Raw genomic sequence first — 16,349 nt, 5'->3', positions numbered from 1 at the left:
TGAGTCAGAATGAGGTAATTATGTCTCAGGTATGCTACTGTTGAATGTGAGTCCTAGACATGGAGGCTGTAATTCTTCAGCAGCAGCCATGCTGCAAAGTGCCCCAGCCCACCCCTATTCCCCAGGCTTTCCCTGTTACAGAAGCCTCTGCTCAGCACTGACACAAATGTTTATGCAGCCACAGTATGGATTGGATTGATGAACTAATTTATCCTAAATTATCTCTGCAAAAAATATTTGAGCTCCTTTACAGCTGGATCAATTCCCCAGTTCACCACATAAACAGCTGGATGCAACTGTGGATAGCAGCAAATACAGAAGGTGGCATGATGGTGGGAAAAAGTGCCTGGCAATAGGGTGGGTGGTCGCTAATTTAGTCATGTCACTGAAAATGAATCTACAACCTAGAAAAAGGAAATGATAGCATAAAAAATATATGATAGTGCTGCGATAGAAAATGTGATACATCAGAGGTTTTATACATATAGTTATCTTAAACTAACTTCCAAATTTTTGACTTTTACTGTAAATCTTAAAGGAATTTTGGATTAAGTTGGATTCCATCATCAGCCATGTCTACTACTGCCTGCTATTTATGTGGTAATAATAGCTACACAGCATCATTCAGAAAATACAATTTTAAACATATAAAAGAAAATATATTTAAATTAAGGTTTCTTATGACATAAATATTTATCTTGCTATTTATATTTGCTGAAGAATATTACATATAAACACAGTGCTTTTAAAAAGAAAAACGAAAAGGGACATAGAAAACTTTAGTGAGAGAAGTTGTTTATGGCTCTTAAGTGGTAATGAGATAATTGCCCATGCATAACCACTCAATTATAAATAAGGAAATGCTTAACTAATATATTAAATTAATCTTAACGCAGACATATATAAAGGGCTACTTTGCAGCATTTAGCTAGGTCTTCAAATTTCGTATACATCTGCACTGACCTCCGTAAAGTTGAAGGAGCGATTATAACTAAAGGTACTACAGCTTCCTGACAGAATCTTCTGATATAGAAGGAGAGTACTGAGGATTTCTCTCCTAATATACATTCTTGAAATGCTTTAGGGATTATTAGGAAATAATATAGGAAATGATTTAGGGATTCTGAAGGGAGGTGGAACCCACTCTTTTCTAGATCAATTAAGTACATATGAATTTCTTATTTTTCATATTCACAGCTGTGGTAATAAGATATTGCTTGAGGGTCTTCCAAAAGACTGAAGTTAGGGAAAACAAACAAACAAACAAGAACAGCAACAACAACAACAACAAAAAAACAAACTCAAGGCATCAATACCTCATGATGTTTCTGCACAGAATTCAGAAGAACGCTATGAATAAGGTATACAAATGTTATTTACATTGTTCTAACAATTTAGGCGAAACTGATTGATTACTGTTCTCAAAAAAATTGCAAATACTCATTTACATCTTGAAATCAATCACTGTTGCTGTACATTAGCCTTATTTGTGTTCTGTTTCTGCTGCTGTGTTAAGTAATGATTTTGTTGGCATGAATATTCATGGAAACTGAAAGTTTTAAGTAAATATTACGATAAATTATAAAATATAACCTTTTATTCATACATTCAAGTTTGTTCTGACTGACTAACTGATTCCTGGAGCACTATTGCTTCGTATGGCTTGACCTATCTAAATCAACTAAGAGTTTGACTACAAAGACCTTGAAAAAAAAAATAAAAATCCAAAATATGACCCATAGTAAAAATGCCATTGGAAGCTTTTTCTGGTCAAAATGTGCACTAGAAGGGTTGTTGGTTGTGTTTGATTTGGACAATTATGCTCAAAGTAGTGCTTACCTGATGTTGATTCTCTAAGGTAAGTGGATTTTCTGAAGATTAACCAAGGCAAGACTGAGGAGAGAAAGATGAGGCTAGAGAAGTGGTTTGGGAAAGAGCAACATTGCTCTCATTAATTTAATAGATCATTACCATGCTGTAGTTACTATCAGGATCTAACTGTACTTTCAACAGAGGCATGATTTTGGAGTTCCAGATGATATTTGAATTGTTACACAAGTGATCCAGTCAGCATTTTATCTTCTGCAGTTAGTTTGAGATATGGATACACTGTTACAAACACTTTTATTTTCTATGCACTATACAATAGCACCATATAAATTATACCATGCATTTAATACTCTTTTCTATATTATATGTATATTATACTGTTACATGTAGCGCAATGTAATAGTAGAATACTGAAGCATGGAAATACTCTATAAAATGTAATCCACTAAAAACTAACCAGAAATATACCTTAGTACTCTTCACAAGGCAAAGATATTAAATTGCAAAACAGATGTTCAGAGATTGACAGTGATTTTCCATTCATCTTTGCATGGAACATAATGACCTAGTTATGATACATAGTAATTTGAAATGTCCTGAGAATAGTTTATAAGAAAAATCACTTATCTCTCCCTATTCTGTATTACTCACTGGGTCAGCAGAACTGTTTTAAATTATTATTTTTCTTAATAAAAGAGCAGAAGTTCAGTAGCTGAAGCTTTACAATTCAGAAAGCGGAATTCTCTAACTGCCCTCCCTTGCTGACCACAGTCATTCCAATGTTGTGATTCTTCAGCCAAAACCAAAAAAAAAAAAAAAGTATAAGGGTTGAGGGCCTGTGTGATAAATTATGAAATAGGCAAATGAATTATTTGTGAAGTTCCTGTGGAACAGGTCATTTTGGTATTCCTGAGACTCACATTAATTATACTTATTCCACACTGACTAACAAATCTTAATTGTTACAGTAAACAACCCAAATGCATAAATAGTAAAACGTAATTAAAAACAAAAAAAAAACACTTTAGATTTTATTATTTTTTTTTTTTAATCTGCTAAATGATTCAGGATTCTACAGCTTCTCCCAATACTGTTTTTGAGACTTCTCTTCTATGAGTTACAGTTAGATTTATGCCACTAATTGAATAAGTCATGTCAGAATAAGACATTGGCTTTTAAGTCACATAATTTCATTTCTTATCATAACAACTTATGAATTTCAGAAAAGATGACTCTGTTATAGTCAGAAATTGTCTGTAGTAGCAGTAGTACCAGCAACCACTGTTATGACAGCAACATTGTCAACGAGCTAATTGAATATGGTTTACGCTATTGTGAACAATGAAATTTTGCAATTAGTTTCACCCTAGTAGTCTGTTGCTCTCACTTCAAACCCTTCCGGGTCACCCAATCAGGGCCATGACAAATGAAAGTCCTTGCATTTCAAATCCTGCCTGGACTAGTAAGTGCTCTGTCTTGCATCTTGTCATGTTCATAGCATGGGATATTCATAACTGTGAACATGCCAAAAGAGTCACTCTAAACATATGTAGCTATAAAAAAAAAGTAAAGAGGAAAAAGTAAAGAAAAAGATAAGAATCATGCAGAAATTGGTTGAAGTTGGTTCTTAGACCTTGAAAAAACACTATAAGCACATAGTCTTCATTATTGGACTGTTCTGATGATAGGCAAGGGATGACAGCTATAGTTATCTAATCGGCTGTGTAATACTTTTTAGAGCATTCCTATTTTTTCACAGACGTTTTCTGGGGATGTTGGTTTAATAACATCATTACCTATCATTAGTAGAGCTCCAGCTATATATAGACAGAGCATTAATAGAATCATAATATGATATTATAAATCAGAGCAACTATTTGGAACACCTGATATTTTCTACAGCAAGAAATGAGTTTATGCATGCAGTAATTGTGTAGGTACTGGGTCCTGCAGAAAGGCAGGGACCCAAAGGGGACCTGGCATTGTGAGGTGTGGATGGGCAGCAACTTCGAGATTAGGAAGGCTTACAGCAAGAGTCCTACAGAGCAAAATCTCAGGGTCTGTGGCAATCAGATCACTGCAGCTCCTGTTTCACCCTAAACTGCTAGTCACCTTTTTCTCCATCAGGACCTTTACCTCCACTAGCCAGCACATGCGTAGCACTTTTAAAAGGCAAGCAGATGAGCTGAAAGTATATCAGTTACAACCCTTAGTTGCATGTTTGTGCTACAGGTTCCAGTCTTTCACAGAAGTTTCATGTTGTCCTTAAAATGGTATTTTCTAGTGAAATATATGTCAGAGAAGTATACCTGAAGTAGGATATCAAAGCTCTATCATTTTTAGTGTTGAAAAATAGTTCTTAAGTTAACAAAATCTTCACAATTAAGAAAAAAAATACAATGACAATAAATGGGCAGGGAAAGGCAGGGAAGGTTCTACTGAAAAGGAATTTATAGAATATTTTAATTACCCTATACTTGTGAAAAACAAGCATAAATTCCCAGTCACTGCATAGGATGTTTTCCTGTATTTTGGACTACATGGAAATACATTGTCAGTTTTCAGGCATTTTTACTACAGCACTTGCTAAATTTGGACAAAATGCCTAATGGCCTCAGTGTTCGCTACCCGAAGTTCCAAATTCTTATAATGTTTCTTTTACGTGCCCCACCTCGCCCCCCCAAAAAAAGGTAGTAAAAAAATGCAAATTCATGTTCTTTGCTGTACGTGGATTTCCATTACTGAAACAAAACAGCACTTATTACCTCTAAATGATATTTCTCTAAATAAGAACCCCCACATGAAAAGAAGTCAGTAAAAAAATCACTCTTTTTCAGTATTTCCTTATGCATGTCATTTATACTGTTCAAAACTCATTGAATATATGTTGAATATAAACTATGTTTATAGAAACATTCAAAAAATTTAGAGATCTAAATGAGATATTCACTGCATGAACATGCTGAAAATAGGCTAGCCAGTGTTTGTGGATACTGACACTAAATTTTCTATTGCTTATTGTGCAATCTAGAAATGATATTTAAAATGAAGACTAGTATCTGATAGTTAAATAAGTCATTGATATGAAAAGAACACATTTAATATGAAGGAAAAAATGTTTGGTTTTTTTCATATTTTAACATATTTTGAAAATTGTACTCATTAGAAATTACAAGTGTCATTGGATTACAGACTTGTTAGCAAAAAAAAAAAAAGACCTTCATTTATTTATGTTCAACAGAGATAACAAAAAAAAATGAAAGCTGATACCAGCTTTTGTATTGAGTTTGACCTTAGAGTTGTCTTAGTGTCACCTCAAACATGGAAAGAATTAATCCCTTTCCCTTCCCTTCCCTTCCCTTCCCTTCCCTTCCCTTCCCTTCCCTTCCCTTCCCTTCCCTTCCCTTCCCTTCCCTTCCCTTCCCTTCCCTTCCCTTCCCTTCCCTTCCCTTCCCTTCCCTTCCCTTCCCTTCCCTTCCCTTCCCTTCCCTTCCCTTCCCTTCCCTTCCCTTCCCTTCCCTTCCCTTCCCTTCCCTTCCCTTCCCTTCCCATTTGCTTTGTGTCATTTTTTTGTTTTGTTTTGTTTTTCTTATCCAAGTAGGACAGGATACCCTTAATGTCACAATATTATATGAATTTTAACAGATATTTGCTATTCTGTAGTTATTTAAGTATATCATTATAACTCTGAAATTAATCATATAAATCTTAGAGAATATAACATTGTGATGTGTATGTTATGTTATGTGGCAATTAGCTTGGAAACAGGGGCGATGACCATTTGCATTGTAATGAAGCATTCTTTCATAAAGGTGTCAAAAACAATCTAAAAGGCTAATGAAATTTTATGCAAAACACCTGCTAGTCACCTTCACTTCAATTAAATGCCTTTGGGGGAAGTGGGAGAACCTTTCTTATTAAGCACAAATTAGAATGCTGATAAACACAGGACAAGCAATAAGTAATGAACAGAATCCAATGTGAAGGAATAAGGCTGCTTGTCCTGTATAGAAGATTAACCATGATTGCCCTATAACAAGAAGCATGTGTTGTTATTGTTGGGAGAACCAAAGGACAGTAGAACTATTTCTGTCACTAGCATCATCATAACAGTGTCTAAATCCAGAACAATAATTCAATCATCCTTCTAGATTCTGCATTTTGAACAGGATTTTTGGTTTGAATAAATGGGTCAGTGCCAACTTACAGAAAAATAGAAAAGATAGCAAAAGAAACAAAAACAGAACAAACAAACAACAAAACAAATACTGATAAATTTAACCCTTCCCTTAAAAAGACCAGACTTTGTTTTCCTTTCTAAAACATTCTCAAGGACAAAGATGCTTAGGATTATGACATCTCATAAAGGCCTGTAGCCTAAGAAAAAATATTGGGTACTTATTGAGCCCTTTTAGAAAGGTATTTAGATTTTAGGTAGGCAGCAACATCAAGAATTTCCCATTGTCACGTAACTATCATCATGAGTCAGTTTTCACTCAGTACAGATTTTATTAAGTATTTGAAATATATGACAGGTTAACAATGAAAAACTTTAGGCAAGATCACTCAGCAAAGATTCTTAAACTTTTGTGTGTTAGTAGATAGCTAAAGGACAGTGGAAAAGGGTGGTAAATAAATGATCACTTTTCAAGCATATCTAATAGGGATTTTTGCCTGGACTTTTTCTGTTCACCATATTGAAAAAAAATACATGTAGATAGGGGTAATTAGTGGGATGACAAAGTTGTCTGGTGATTCAAAATTACTGAGGATAATAAAAACAGCTGGCTCTAAAGAACTACAGAGAATATCATGGTATCGAGAGACAAAGTGATATAGCGACAGATGATATTCAAGAATGATAAATTCAAAGTAATGCACATGATGAAAAACATCCCTAAACATATGTGCTGGGTGACATGCTGTAAGCTATCTACTTTACACAGCAAAGAGATTTGAGAGTAATTACGAACAATGTTGATCAAAACAATGGTCAAAATGTAGGAATTATTCAGAAATGAATAGAAAATTAAACATTATATATCATTATGCAAATGCATAAACTTATGGTGGTCCTGTATCTTAGTTCAGACTTAGATAGACTTAGATATCTTAGTTCAGACTAGTTCAGACTAGTGAAAGCTTGGTCCAAACCAAAGAATATATAGAAAAAGTAGTTACATATTAATGAGTAAAGATCAAGTTACAATGGGATAGACTTCAACTTTGAATAGAGACAATCAGAATCATAGAATATCCTGAGTTGGAAGGAACCCACAAGGATCGTCAAGTCCAACTCCTGGCTCCACACAGGTCTACCCAAAATTCAGACAATGAGGCAGTGTGTGATAAATATATATTCATGGGAAATTTGGAGAAACTGGTACTCAATATTTCTAATAATAAAAGCACTAAAATGGTCATGGGTCAGCAGGAGAGCACCTGAAGGGCAGCACAAAGGAATTTCTACCACCCCAGCCTGTAAGCCAGCTTCATCAGGGCCCAACTTAAATGTCTCTGTGCTAACTCACGTAGCATGGAAAATAAACAAGCAGAGTTAAGATGTACATGTGCCTGCAAGGCTTGTTGACCTCATTGTCATTACAGAAACATGGTGGGATGGCTCCCATGACTGGAGTATTGGAATGGAAAGATAAAGTCTCTTTAGGAAGGACAGACAGGGGAGACAAGGAGAGGGCATTGCCCACTGTGGCAATGAGCAGCTGTAGTTTATGGAGCTATGCCTGCGAGTGGATGAGGAGCTGACAGAGATTTTATGGGTCAGGATTAAAGGGAGGGCAGGGATAAGTGACATTATAGTAGGATATAGTGGCTACAGGCCACCTGATCAAGAAGACCAAGTAGATGAGGCCCTTTATAAGCCGTATATAGGTAGAAGCAGCCTCATGTTCACTAGCCCTGGTCCTCATGGGGGACTTCAACCATCCTGATACCTGTTGGAGGTGAGAGGGGGAGTTAGGAGAATCTTATCAAGTAGAGATAGAGCGCTGACGGCATTAAGCTAGGATGCTACTTAGTGTCTTTGCTAACTATGGTGCATTGTGCAAATTAACTAAAGCAAGAAGCCTTGGGCCCCTTACCAAGGTCAGTCTCCTAATAAGAGTTCGAGCCTATCTAAAGAAACTGGTAGAAACTGGTCCTGCGGATGGACAAGAGTCAAGGAGCAACTGAGTCTGTGCAAAGACAAGAGGTCAACTAGTGGTGACAAGGAAGAGTCATCAACCTTCATCCCCATGACCCCCGACGACCACCAGCAGAATACACTGCGCAGGCGCAGATGGGAGGAGTTTATGGAAATGACTTCTTGGAACTAATTTTAATACGAAGTGGGGACAGGTTATGAATATGTATAGGCGCATTGTGAAACTTCATGCATATGTAACTCTTTGCTGCATATAACCAAGGCAAGTTGCCACGTCAGGTGCGCACGACTTTGGCGGGACTACCCCCCGTGCTGCCCAGCGCTGAATAAACATACCTACTTTACAATCTTAATGATTGTGGAGTCAGTTTTCCACAAGTCAGAGGGACAGCACAGTAAGGCATAAGAAATCCAGGAGGTTCCTGGAATGCATTGATGATAACTTCCTTCTCCAAGTGCCAACAAGGAAAAGTGCTATGATGGACCAACAAGTTCTATGCTCTTACGAACAAGGAGGGGCTGGTGAGGAGTGTAAAACTCAAGGGCAGCCTTGGCTGCAGTGACCATGAAATGGTGCTGTTTAGGATTGTGAGGGCAACAAGGAGAGAGCACAGCAAGCTCACAACCTTGGAATCTGGGAGAGCAGATTTGGGCCTCTTCAGAGATCTGCTTGGTAGAGTACCAAGGGACAAAGCCCTAGAAAGAAGAGGAGTCCAAGAAAGCTGGTTAATATTCAAGTATCACCTCCTCCAAGCTCAGGAGCTATGCATTCCAACAGAGAGGAAGTCAGGCAAAAACATCAGGAGGCCGGCATTGATGAACAAGGAGATCCTGACAAAATTCAAGCAGCAAAAGGAGGCCTACAAAGGATGGAAGAAAGCCTTAGAGTTATACAGAGACACTGTCTGAGTAGCCAGGGATCAGGTAAGGAAAGCTAAAACCCTGAGAGAATTAAATTTGTCCAGGGAATTCAAGGGCAACGGGAAAGGCTATGCCAGTGATAATAAGGAAGACCAGGGAAATTGGAGGCCTTCTCCAGAAGGAAACAGGAGACATGATTATCCAGGGTGCAGAGAAGGTTGAACTATTCAATGATGTTTTCGCCTCAGTCTTCACTGGGGAGAGCTCTAGCAACATAGCCCAAGCCCCAAAAGGCAAAGGCAGGGACTGGAATAATGAAGAACTGCCCACTGCAGGAGAAGATCAGGTTCGAGGCCATCTATGAAACCTAAAGTGCAAGTCCATGGGACCTGATTAGATGGGTCTTGGGGAAACTGGCAGATGAAGTTGCTACTGTCCATCATATTTGAGAAGTTGTGACAGTCCTGTGAAGTTCCCACTGACTGGAAAGGGGGAAAAATAACCCAGACATAAACCCCATTTTTAAAAAAGGATGAAGGAAGACCTGGGGAACTGCAGACCAGTCAGTCTCACCTCTGTTCTCAGCAAGATCATGGAGCAGATCCTCCAGGAAATTATACTAAGACACATGGAAAATAAGGATGTGATTGGTGACAGCCAGCGCGGCTTCCCACTCAAAGAGCTGTGGTCGTTGACTTAATTTCCAAGTGGAGGTCAGTCATAGTGGTGTTCTTTAGGGGTCAGTTTTGGGACTAGCACTGGTTAACATCATTGTCGGCAACATGTACAGTGGGATTGAGTTCACCGTCAGCAAGTTTGCTGATCACACCAAGCTGGGTGGTGCAGTCAACATGCTGGGAGGAAGGGAAGCCATCCAGAGAGACTTTGACAGGATTGAGAGCTGGGCCTGTGTGAACATCATGAGGTTCAACAAGGCCAAGTGCAAGGTCCTGCATCTGGGCCAGGGCACAAATACAGGCCGGGTGGAAAATAGACTGAAAGCAGCCCTGAGGAGAAGGACTACAGGTTGTTGGTTGATGAGAAGATTGACATGAGCTGGCAAAGTGTGCTTGCAACACAGAAAGCCAACTGTATGCTGGGCTGCATCAAGAGAAGCATGGCCGACAGGTTGAGGCAGGTGATTCTCCCCCTCCTCTCTGCTCTTATGAGATCCCACCTAGAGTACTGCTTTCAGCTCTGGGGCTCCCAGCACAAGAAGGACATGGAGGTATTAGAACAAGTCCAGAGGAGGGACACAAGGATGATGAGATGGCTGGAGCACCTCTCCTATGAAGACAGGCTGATAGAGTTGGGGTTGATAGAGCCTGGAGAAGAGAAGGCTCGGGGGAGGCCTTATAGCAGCCTTCCAGTACCTAAAAGGGTCATACAGGAAAGCTGGAGAGTGACTCTTTGTCAGGGGGTACAGGGATAAGACAAGGAGTAATGTTTTTAAAATAAAAGAGCATAGATTTAGATTAGATGTAAATGGAAGAAATTCTTTACTCAGAGGGTGGTGAGGCACTCCGGTTGCCCAGAAAAGTTGTGGGATGGGATGGGGGGGGGGGGGGGGGGGGTGTCAGGGAGGGATTGGAGGGGAGGAAAATGGTGCTTTGAGCAACCTGGTCTAGTAGAAGGTGTCCCTGCCCATGACAGGGGGCTGGAATTAGATGAGCTTTAACATCCCTGCCAACCCAAACCATTCAATGATCCTATGATTGAAAATTAATGAAAATAAATGATTGTGTAGAGTTTTAAAACAAATGCATTTGTTTCACTTTGCAGATAAGTTTTTGAAGAGCCTTGCAGTAAAAGGAAGTGGCTTATTTCAAATTGTAAATAGATACAAAAATCAATTAAACACATTAATGAAGCAAAGACTATTTTTTTTAAATAAAAAAGATAATATCCAACTTAAAAAGTTTCTAAGCCAAAGAGTGCTGAAAGATAGATAGGCATTACTATATATTTTATATTCTTTGCTTGAGTCCTGCTATCAGCCACCTTAAAAGTAGATGATAGACTTTTCTGACCAAGAATTATCTTCTTTTGGTTTTTATACTAACAAGTCAAATGCCTGTGAGAAAAGAAATCATACATTCTTGTGGAAAGCGATTATGAAATAAAGAAAGAGAAACAAAAGACTTCAGCTATTCAGGATCATGGAAAACTATTCATGTTCTTTTTTGCCATTTACCTTTACATATTGGCAATTTCAGAACTTTATTTTGTACCATTCTGTATTATGGCCACTTTTAAACTTTAACATCTATTACTACTATGTTATTATTGCTTATAACAAGAAAAGCAAACAAACAAACCCTAAGACTTAAAAAAGTCTTAAGTAGGGAAGTAGTTTAACATAGAATCATAGAATCATAGAATATCCTGAGTTGGAAGGGACCCTTAAGGATCATCAAGTCCAACTCTTGATACCGCACAGGTCTACCCAAAAGTTCAGACCATGTGACTAAGTGCACAGTCCAATCTCTTCTTAAATTCAGACAGGCTCGGTGCAGTGACCACTTCCCTGGGGAGCCTGTTCCAGTGTGCAACCACCCTCTCTGTGAAGAACCCCCTCCTGATGTCGAGCCTAAATTTCCCCTGCCTCAGCTTAACATGTACCAAAGCATTTGAGTAAGAACATTTTCCTTCTTCTCTCTATGTATTTATGAATGCAAAAGAGATAGCAGGTGATTCAGTTGGTTTACTTGTGTGCTTAAATACCTATTTTCATCTGTAAATAGTTTTAGTGAACTAAAACTATTTAGAGTGTACGTGAAATTTGTGTGTATGATTTGGGTATCTAGAATGATTGCAAATTTGCTCTTTACCTTTTTAAAGTAGTTTGAAAATTGCTTCCTATGTATCTGGAAAAACTGCAAACTTTTTCAAGTTATTTTGTTTATTGTCTTGTTTGAACATATGAAAAGAGAAAAAACATACCTTAGAATTTTAGAGGGAGTTTAAAAATGTGTACTTTTATCAAAGAATCACGGTAAATATATCAGGCAAGAGAACAAGATTAAAATAAATGAGAACGTATAAATATTACATATACAGGAACAAAACCAATGTTTTCATATTTCTAAGACATTCTTAAAGTTAACGGAGAATAAGAGTGTCAGTTTATAAAACAAAATGATTGCGCCTGCAAGATTTTTCAGTGCTCCTTGAAGGGAAAGAAGGAGAACATCCCTTCTAATAAGAGTTCTGAGGGTTCTGATCTGCATGGCGTGAAAAAAAAAAAAAAAAGAAAAAAAAAAGATTTTGCAGTCTGTAAGTTTAAGTGTCCTGGATTTTTCCGAATGACAAGACTTGACATTTTGCTGGAATTAGAAGGAAAGTTATTCAAGGCTAGAAAAATATTTTGAAATTTCTGATAGAAGCAAAGAAAGAAAATGTTCCTTTTTTTCTTTCTTTTTTTTTTTTTGTCCCTAGCTCCAGAGAAGCAAAATTCAGAAGCACTTAATTTAGAGACAACATCTTAAATCTCCTTTTGCCTGTTTCTTACAGAAGTTTTGTCCTCATAACAAACATATTACCATAAAATTATGTCATATATAATAAAAAGTAAGTAGCACAATAAATGGCATATTTAGTGAGATAAAGTTTGTCAAATTTGGTTAAAATATTAATTTTAGGGGGGTTGTTTATTTGTTTGTTTGTTTATTATAAATTACTTCTAAACAAGAAATGATTATAAGCCATTGTCCAGACACCACGTTTTGGAATATTCCCTAAGTCTATGTCTGATCCTGGCACTTTTCTGATGGAAAATTAACATTTTTTTCCCCACCATTTCCCTTATTCTGTTCATCTCTGCTCAGCAGTTGTTCATTAATGTTGCTTAGTGTCCTTCCATGGTTAACTCATAAACAGTCAAATGCAGTAAGGTACCAGAATCTAAATTCGGTAAATGCTTTTTTGTCAGGTTTGTGAAAGTTTCACTACCCAATGATCTTGCAACCAAAATCTATGCCAACACAGTCCATTGAGAAAGAGACTACCAATTGAATTCGTTTGTCTACCATAAAAATGTCCTCATAATCCCATTATGATTGTGGAGATATTTACAGAGTACCTACACTAAAACCTACAACGGTATGGAAAATTTGCCCTCAAGCATGTATGACACATAGCAGAAAATATAGAAATCTATGTGCTCATAGCATTATAGTTTGTCTGCTCACTAGAAAAGATGATGCTGTTCCTGTCTACATTTACCAGGTATTATTACAAATGGTTGCTTAAAACAAAGAAGAAAGCATGTTGTAACTCCTGGACTTTGTTAAAGAAAACTCCACATGATAGAAATTCACCTGAAGTGTAGTGGCCCACCTATCCAGTTCAGTTACAAGAGATGGGAATTTCAGGCAATAAAAAGTGATAAGGGATGCTGGGATTACCCTCATTTTAAACTTACTGAAAACAACATTAACATAGAAACATTGACAGTGAGGAATATTAAGGGGCTTACAAAAGAAGAATGCTACATATTTCCCACAATAGTTATTCCTCAATTTAAGAGCCCTGAAAGGAGTAAGAGAAAATGAAGATGTTACATTAATAGAAAAAGAAACAGCGATGTATGCTTATTGTACATGAGCATGCTCCAGAAACACTGCTCTTATCAAAAGAGCAACAGAATCAAATTGTGTTGTGGTTCAGTGACTGCAGAAACTCTTAACTGGTCTTTAGCATCTATTTTACTACTGTCTTTTCCAAGGCAGATTTCAAAGCTTGCTGTGCTTATACTGAGACTTTGAAAACAATGTGAAAGATTCAGTCTTGAATTTATTAGCTGTATTCTCTTCTCTTAAAAGTTTTATGCCATTGTAACTGGGGGTTGATTACACTGGGGTTGGTTATGAATTGCAAAAGTATGCAGACTAAACCTATCTTGCTACATTTTCCTTTTTTATTCCATTTCTTCCTCATTTATGTTACATTACCCAGATTATATAGGTGACTCCCTTCAGTACTCTAAGGATTTTACTGTCTGATCACATAAATGGTGCTAGAAGATGCGTTACCAACATTTAACAATTTTCTAACCATAATGGAGACAGTAGAGATAAGAAGCTAGGTAATGTTTAGTGGCTATTTAGACATGTACTTCCACTTATTTTAAAATATTTAATTTTTTTTTTAATTTGACATTAAAACTAAACTAGATTACTTAAGGTCCAGTTCAGTTTCTTCTCTCAACATTTTAGTCAACAATAGCAATCATTAACTAGAATTATGATGACAGAGTAAATAAAAATGCTCCAATATATCTTTCATGTTAAAAATAATTAAGACAGGAAATAGAAACTTTCTGGTTTCTTCATAAACATCAGCTTTTGAAAATTATGGCTAAACAGCTAAATTAATCTTTGGAATGGAGAGATAATAAATAGATGTAGGAAAGTATTTGAAATTGGCTTTAAAATAGAACAGGACCTTACTTAAATTTTCTTTTCTGTACTTGATTCACTCCATACAAAGTGTCTCCACAACTTATATGTTTTAGAAGTGCCAGTAAATCTTAGGGCTGAGTCAGATTTGTGTTCTGTGGTTCCACTTCTGTTAATGTGCTTCCATTCAGTGCTGAAAACTACCTAACATTTTAAATCTAAATAAAATAAAATAAAATAAAATAAAAATGCTGCTGCTAATATCACCATTAATCAGGAATGATTCAGTAGTCCTGGCACGTTCAGTCACACAACCTCGTCAAACCAAAAAGGTTAGACATACAGCAAATGAAAAGAAGTATGTTTCCATTGCATTAGACAGACATATTATCTACAGTAGTAATAGGCAATAACATTGCCATCTTCAGAAGGTAATGTACTATGTTCTTACAAAAGCCTGAGAGTTTAATGCTGCCAGTAGTCATTGTTTCCAAGGAAAATAATTGACATCTAGTTACCACAAGCTGAGTTGACCCCAGCTTGTGATACCACACGCTGCTTATTGTCTGGGAGGATGATGTATGTCAGCACTACACATTTAATTTCTGGTTCATAAAGAAAGGGTCTTACAGTGTATTCAGATACTAGAAAATCACGTTAAAATCTTGGCTAGCAACACCTCCTTTTTTGATCATTAGTTAATTGTAACAGCTCTCTTTAATGAAGGCCTCTCACCTGTTTGCTGTTTATATGCTTGCTTGGTTTTTTTTTTCTCTTTTTTTTTTTTTTAGCAGAGCAATAAATTTATCTTCTTCATTCACATTTATGAAACAAAGATGAAATCTTTCAACACTGTCTCCCATAACACATAATATCCTCATAGGCAAGCTGGCAAGCTCAGGAAGTTTGGGATGGATGAATGAACAGTGAGACGGACTGCGAACTGGCTGGATGGCAAAGCTCAGAGACTCATGATCAGCAGCACTGAGTCTAGTTGGAGGCCTGTAACTAGTACTGTCCCCCAGGGGTCCATACTGGGTCCAGTCCTGTTCAACTTACTCATCAACGACCAGGATGATGGAATAAAGTGCACCCTCAGAAAGTTTTCTGATGACCCAAAACTGGGAGGAGTGGCTAAGACCAGAGAACTGTGATGCCATTCAGAGGGACCTGGACAGGCTGGAGCATTGGGCGATGAGGAACCTCATGAAGTTCAACAAGGGCAAGTGCAGAGTCCTGCATCTAGGGCAGAAAAACTCCATGCACTGGTACAGACTGGGGGCTGACAACTGCTGGAGAGCAGCTCTCTGGAGAAGGACCTGGGAGTCCTGGTGGACAGCAGGTTAACCATAAGCCAGCATTGTGCTCCTGTGGCCAAGAAGGCCAAAGGTGTTCTGGGGTACGTTAGGAATTGTTGCCAGAATGCTGAGGGAGGTGACCTTGCCCCTCTACTCAGCCCCAGTGAGGCCTCACATGGAGTGTTGTATCCAGTTCTGGGCTCCCTAGTACAAGGGACACGTTGTCCTCCTGGAACAAGTCCAGAGGACAACTATGAAGATGATTAGGGGACTGGAGCAGCTCTCATACAAGGACAGGCTGAGAAAGCTGGGCCTGTTTAGCTTGGAGAAGAGAAAACTGAGGGGGAATCTTATCAATGTATACAAATATCTGGAGGGAGGGTGTCAAGACAATGAGGCTGGACTCTTTTCAGTGAAGCCCATCAACAGGACAAGAGGCACTGGGCACAAACTAAAACACAGGAAGTTCCGTCTGAATATGAGAAAATATTTCTTTACTCTAAGTATGACAGAGCACTGGAACAGGTTGCCCAGGAAAGGTTGTAGATTCTCCTTCCTTGGAAATTCTCAAAATCTGCCTGGATGCAATCCTGTGAAACATGCCTGTAGGTGACCCTGCTTGGCAGGAGGGGTTGTACCAGGTGAACTCCAGAGGTCCCTTCTGACCTCAACTATTCTGTAATTCTGTGATTCTAATGTGAAAACAGACCAAAACAGGTCCCAAAAAGGTGTCTGTTCCAAACAGGTGTCTGTCTTGGGACTAGTGCTTTCCAGTATCTTCATCAATGACAAAGACGA

Source organism: Anser brachyrhynchus (assembly GCF_964034855.1).
Source record: "Anser brachyrhynchus genome assembly, chromosome: 2".
In the NCBI taxonomy this organism is placed as follows: Eukaryota; Metazoa; Chordata; class Aves; order Anseriformes; family Anatidae; genus Anser; species Anser brachyrhynchus.
This window is presented reverse-complemented; position numbering follows the sequence as displayed.